Here is a 7,340-nt window from a genome sequence, read left to right as displayed (position 1 = left end):
ATACTATATACATAAGTATATAGACATATCTTCTCATTTCCATGCATTCATTTCTTCACATAATCACGAAAAACAAATGGTAGTGCTTCTCCAAATCCATGCGCATAAATAGTTGGTAAGTGGAAACAAATAGAGACTCAATTTCAACCTACCTTCATCTCTTTCTCAACCATTATTTTAATTTTGTGTAATTTTAAATTTACAATTCAATATTTAAATATAATGGTTACAAATTTTAAAATAACCCTAAAAGCAACAAGTGTCATGAAAAAAAATTATAAATTTTATAGCCAATGCATTGTATAAATATATATTAGACATTGTAATTAATGTTGTAAGAAAGAAAGATAATTGAATATGAATCTTATTATGCATTAGTTATAGGTATTTACATATAACAATATCATCTAAATCAGGTATGTATTTATGCACAACATAATTACAAAAGATTTAATAACCTAAAATAACCTAATTACAATTGGCTTAATTTTAGGAGAATCATTCTAAGCCTAATCATAAGAAATCAATTAGGTTAATTACATGAGAATAATTATGATTCTATCAAATGCTTTAGATATTAGTAATTTTGGGTCATGCATATATATGATATATAATTAAATGTGTTAGGGCCATTATTTATAAAGCCAAATAATAAAGTGATCTAACTAAATTAAAGATTTGGCTAAAGGCATATGTCATGAAAATAAATATTTTATAGAGACCATTTAGTAATTTCTAATTTGATGAGGGGCCAAATTAGAAATGCTAAAACTTAAGTAATTCAATTTATAAATGGTTGTGGTCCCCTTTGAGAGCACACAGAGTGATAACCTACTTTTCAAGTTCCTGTTCCTTTTCTCTTTATCCCCATCAAGAGAAAAAACCAAAGGGAAATAAAGGTGTTTTATAGGAGGAAGATCACTGGATCAGTAGTAGTGCTCTAAAGAAGGGAGGAAGATCACTGGATCAGTAGTAGTGCTCTAAAGAAGGGAATATTATCGTTATGGCCAATTCAGGTATGCTTCCGTTTACTATTTACAACATGATTATCAGTATGAGATATTGCTTATGATTGATCATTAGAATCAATATTAGGATCATATTCTGTTTTTGCTTACATGTGGTATCAGAGCCATCCTTACTTGATTCATGTCTGTCTTTTAATAATTTAATTAATTTCTGTTCAGAACCCTAAATCCCTAATTCTGAACCCTTAATCCCAATTCTGATTTTGGGAGAAAAACCCCAAATTGAGAATCCTAAGGTTTCTTAAAAACCCCAATTCAGCGCTACCTTCTTCCTCTCTTGCGTTTCTTTGCCGCCTTCTTCCTCTCTTGCGTTTCTTTGCCGCCTTCTTCCTCTATCAACGGTGACTCTTCCTCCTGCGAATACACCTTCGTTTCTGGTTTTCTGCAAGTTTGTGGAGGTGTATTCTGCAATGGCGTCGTTCTGTTGCGCGAGGGTCTCACAGGCGCGTGTTCTTCATCTCCGGCGAGAATCGCGACGCCGATCTGTTATGCACGAGGGTTTCACAGTCACGGCTTCCATCTCCTGCGAGGATGGTGGTCTGGTTCATCGTCGCAAAACCCCCTTTTCTTCGCTGGTTATGGGTTTCCTGCAGGTTCTGGTTTTTTCTACGCGTCAACGGTGGTTCCTCCAGCGGTGCAATTGCGCGACCTCTATTGCGATGACGGTGGCTTTCTGCAACGGCGCGAAGGTGCGTGAGGGTTTTGATTTGGCTTTGGTTATTGTTCACACGGTGGCTGTTTATGGTTGTTCCGCGTTGCAGATCTGGTGCCCTATTTTCGCGTCGCAGTGGTGGCCAGCGCCGATCAGGTTCACTACGGCAGTTTCGCAGGTCACGGTGGCTAGGGTTCAGGGTTCCCATATGGTTCTGTGCGTGTGAGAGAAGAAGATCGAATAAAAAAAACCTAATTGATTTAATTAAATTAATTTTAATTCATTTGAATTTTGGGTTCAAATAAGATATTTTGAACATAAGGATTTATATTTTGGAATATAAATAATTTTATTTATTTTATATATTTTTTGGTTGTTTAATATATAAAATAAATATATTTGATTTTGGAATAAATAAATAATCAAATTCTGGTTTTATTTAATATTTTAAATGAGTTTATTGAATCAAGAAGTCACCAAAGTGACCTCTCATAGTTCATGAAAAATGTTAAATGTTGGTGTTTATGTACGTTCATGCAGGTATTGATCGTCGGCCCAAAGGAAGATTAATATTTGGCTACATTGCATACACACTTGTGATGATAAACATGTGATAATTATAAGGATTTGCTTTGTCGATGATAAATTAATTCAAAGATTAGTTTGTTGTTGGACGTGCTTTATTATCAATGTTTGATCATTACAACAAGATATCCCTAGTAGTTGATATTACTGTCCAATGTCCAAAGACTTGATATTAATGGTGCATTGGGTGTTTTGGGATGGGTTAAACCATTATTTGAATATATATTTATAATGATTTATTTTATTATGTGAGCATAATAAGTTAATTCCTCTTGTTTTATATTAAGCTACAGTTGCTTCTATATCTACCAATGTGAATTCTGTTCCGATCCTCAATGGAACAAATTTTAAGGACTGGAAGGAGAACATTAAAATTATCCTTGGTTGCATGGATCTGGATCTTGCATTAAGGACTGAGCAACCCTCTGCTCCTACGGTGTCCAGTATTCTTGAAGACAAGAGGGATCATGAGAAGTGGGATCGCTCAAACCACATGAGCATAATGATCATTAAGCGCGGCATCCCAGAGGTGTTTAGGGGCACTGTTTCTGAAGACATAACAACTGCCAAAGAATTCCTTGCTGAGATTGAGAAGCGCTTTGCAAAAAGCGATAAGGCAGAGGCAAGCACTCTTCTTCAGAACTTGATCTCCATGAAATATCAAGGCAAAGGAAATATCAGAGAATACATTATGAGCATGTCTAATATTGTTTTCAAACTCAAGGCACTAAAGCTTGAAATCTCAGAAGACTTACTCATTCATTTGGTGTTGATTTCTCTTCCTGCACAGTTTAATCAGTTTAAAGTATCTTATAACTGTCAAAAGGATAAATGGTCTCTTAATGAGCTCATTTCATACTGTGTGCAAGAAGAGGAAAGACTAAAGCAAGACAAGACAGAAAGTGCTCATTTTGCAAGCACCTCAAAGGCTAAGGGCAAAAGAAAAAGATCGGAGGATCCCAAGAAGGAAGCTGCTAAGGGTCCAGAACAAAAGAAACAATCTCAGGAAAGCAAATGTTTCTTTTGCAATAAGACTGGACACGCAAAGAAGAAATGTGCGAAATATCATGCTTGGCGTGCAAAGAAAGGTATGTTTCTTACTTTGGTCTGTTCTGAGGTCAATTTAGCATCAATACCTAGTAACACTTGGTGGTTAGACTCAGGTGCAACTACTAACATCAGTGTTTCTATGAAGGGTTGCCTAAACTACCGGAAGCCAACTGATTCTGAAAGATGAATATACGTTGGAGATGGCAAATCGGTAGAGGTGGAGGCTATTGGGCATTTTATATTATTGTTATGTACTGGTTTTTATTTGGATTTGAAAGACACTTTTGTTGTGCCGTCATTTAGACGGAATTTAATTTCAATTTCTTATTTAGACAAATCTGGTTATTCTTGTTCATTTGGAAACAATGAATTCAGTTTGTCTTTTAATTCAAATATTGTTAGAACTGGTCCACTTTTGGCTTATGATAATCTATATTTGCTTGATATTGTGACCACCTATAATGAAACCCTCAATACAGAATCTCATGGTACTAAACGTAAAATTGACAATACTCAATCAGGAGCATTATGGCATAAGCGCTTAGGTCACATCTCTAAAAATATATTTGAACGACTTGTGTCAAATGGAATCTTGGAGTCCATTGACTTCACAAATTTTGATGTTTGTGTTGAATGCATTAAGGGCAAACAGACCAAAGTGAAGAGATTAGGTGCATATAGAGCTTCAAACGTCTTAGAGTTGATTCATACGGATATTTGTGGGCCATTTCCTACACCTTCTTGGAATGGTCAACAATACTTTATATCATTCATAGATGATTACTCAAGATATGCATACTTATTTCTTATACATGAAAAGTCACAGTCTTTGGATGTGTTCAAATCTTTTAAAGTTGAAGTTGAAAATCAACTCAACAAAAGAATTAAGTTTGTTAGATCTGACCTGGTGGTGAGTACTATGGAAGATATGATGGATTGGGTGAACAACGTCCAAGACCTTTTGCCAGGTACCTAGAGGAGTGTGGAATTGTTCCACAGTACACCATGCCAGGATCACCCAATATGAATGGTGTAACAGAGAGATGAAACTGGACTCTTAAGGATATGGTAAGGAGTATGATTTGTCATTCCACCTTACCAGAGTCACTCTAGGGAGAGGCACTAAAGCCTGTAGCTTATATTCTAAACAGAGTACCAACTAAATCAGCTACCAAAACACCTAATGAGCTTTGGATTGGGCGAAAGCCTAGTCTAAAGTATTTCCATGTGTGGGGTTGTCCAGTTCAAGCAAGGCCTTATAAGCTAAATGAAAAGAAATTGGACTCCCGAACAATAAGTAGTTACTTTATTGGTTATTTTGAGAGATCCAGGGGATATAAATTTTATGATCCCATATTAAAGACAATTTTTGAGACAGGGACTACTACATTTTTTTAGGATATTGAGTTTGGGAGGAAGAATCAGATTAGGAAATTTGTTTTGGAGGAAGAATCGGTAAAAATTCCAGAACCGATTCAAACAGTTACTTTTGATGAAGTAAGTTCGGAACCTCCATAAAACATTGTTGATGAACCCCATACATAAGATGATTTGGTTGTTCGTGAAGAACAAACTCAAGATCCTCAACAACCTATGCTTCATGAGCTAGCACCTTTGCGAAGATCCATGAGAGAAAGGAGAAGTGCCATTTCAGATGATTATGTTGTATTTCTCCAAGAAAATGAAGATCCTAACAATGGTGTGATGGAAGATGACCCAATCACCGTTCGTCAAGCCATACAGGATCCTAATTCAGAAAAACGAATTGAAGCAATGAGGGAAGAGTATAAATCCATGCAAGACAATAAGGTTTGAGAACTTGTCCCATTACCAGAAGGTGTGAAACCCATTGGTTGTAAATGGTTATTTAAGACCAAACAGGATTCTAACGGTAATGTGGAAAGGTATAAGGCTTGTCTTATAGCTAAGGGATTTACTCAAAAAGAAGGGATTGACTTTAAAGACTTTTTCTCCAGTTTCATCAAAAGACTCTTTTAGGACAATTATGGCTCTTGTTGCACATTATGATTTAGAGCTTCATCAAATGGATGTCAAAACGACGTTTCTCAATGGTGACATTGACGAGACGATCTATATGGTGTAACCAGAAAATTTTGTGTCGGGAGACCCAAAGAATATGGTTTGCAAATTGACTAAATCCATTTATGGACTAAAACAAGCATATCGTCAGTGGTACCATAAATTTCATCAAGTAATTCTCTCATTTGGCTTCGAGATGAATCTTGTTGATGATTGTGTGTATCACAAGTTTAAGGGGAGCAAGTTTATTTTCTTGATCTTGTATGTTGATGACATTCTGTTTGCCACTAATGATATAGGCATATTGCACGAAACTAAGAAATTTCTGTCAAAGAATTTTGAAATGAAAGATCTTGGTGACGCCTCCTCTGTATTAGGAATTCAGATACACCGAGATCGATCTCGGAGTATTCTAGGATTATCACAAAGGAGCTATATCAATAAAGTTCTTAAAAGGTTTAGCATGCATGAATGTAAATCTGGGGATACTCCAGTTGCTAAGGGAGACAAGTTCAGTCTCAATTAGTGCCCAAAGGGAAATTTGGAAATTGAGGAAATGCAGAAGATTCCTTATGCGTCAGTTGTAGGGAGTTTGATGTATGCCCAAGTATGTACGCGTCCAAACATAGCATACATAGTTGGGGTTCTAGGCAGATACTTAAGCAATCCTGGAATGGACCATTGGAAAGCAGCAAAGAGGGTCATGAGATATTTAAAGAGAACAAGAGGTTATATGCTCACATACAAGAGGTTAGACCAGTTGGAGATCACTGGGTTTTCTGACTCGGATTTTGCAGGATGTCAAGATAGCTTAAAATCTACTTCAGGTTTTCTTGGCGCAGTGTCAAGCAAACCCTTGTAGCATGCTATGAGGCATTTAATCACGGGATATGGCTGAGAAATTTTGTCACAGGGCTGAAAATTGTGGAAGGCATTGAAAGACCACTTAAGTTATATTGTGACAACAAATCAGCTGTATTGTATTCCAACAACAATAGAAGCTCGACTAAGTCAAAACACATCGACATTAAGTTCCTAGTTGTTAAAGAAAGAATACAGAGTGGACAGATTTTCATAGAACATTTAGGGACAAACTCCATGATTGCAGATCCTCTAACCAAAGGACTTCCACCCAAGGTCTTTCATGAGCATGTTGCTCACATGGGTGTTTTACAGTTTGAGGAATCTGAGGTTTAGTGGGAGATAGTCATTTTCATATGTTTTATGTTCTATGTTTAATTTCTTGTATGCATACATTGAACTTTCAGACATATTTGGTTATTTATATATGTGGTTTTAATTATTACACTTTGTACATTAAGTTTTTTATATTGATCTCATTAAGTTAAAGTTTGGACCAGTTGAAAATAGATGTTTATATACAGATCACCTTCACATATTTTTTTATGCTACACATTTCATGATGAATCCATGTCATTTGATTGTGTCAGGATTAATGATCATTGTTGGTTTTAGTTGTGATTGATGCAATGAAAAACTGGTTTGGTTCTACATGTTGATATAATCAATGGACGGGACTTTTGGAGTATGCTCGAGTAATATAATGGCAATTTTGATCTCATAAAGTCTAACACATTTATAAGGTTGTAAGGACATATATATTTGTGACAAGTGGGAGATTGTTAGTAATTTTGGGTCATGCATATATATAATACATAATTAAATGTGTTAGAGCCATTATTTATAAAGTCAAATAATAAAGTGATCTGACTAAATTAAAGATTTGGCTAAAGGCATATGTCATGAAAATAAATATTGTGTAGAGACCATTTAGTAATTTCTAATTTGATGAGGGGCCAAATTAGAAATGTTAAAACTTAAGTAATTCAGTTTATAAATAGTCATGATCCCCTTCTGAGAGCACACAGAGTGATAACGTACTTTTCAAGTTCCTGTTCCTTTTCTCTCTATCCCCATCAAGAGAGAAAACCAAAGGGAAATAAAGGTGCTCTACAGGAGGAAGA

The sequence above is a fragment of the Vigna unguiculata genome, chromosome 4, assembly GCF_004118075.2.
Source record: "Vigna unguiculata cultivar IT97K-499-35 chromosome 4, ASM411807v1, whole genome shotgun sequence".
Taxonomy (NCBI): domain Eukaryota; kingdom Viridiplantae; phylum Streptophyta; class Magnoliopsida; order Fabales; family Fabaceae; genus Vigna; species Vigna unguiculata.
This window is presented reverse-complemented; position numbering follows the sequence as displayed.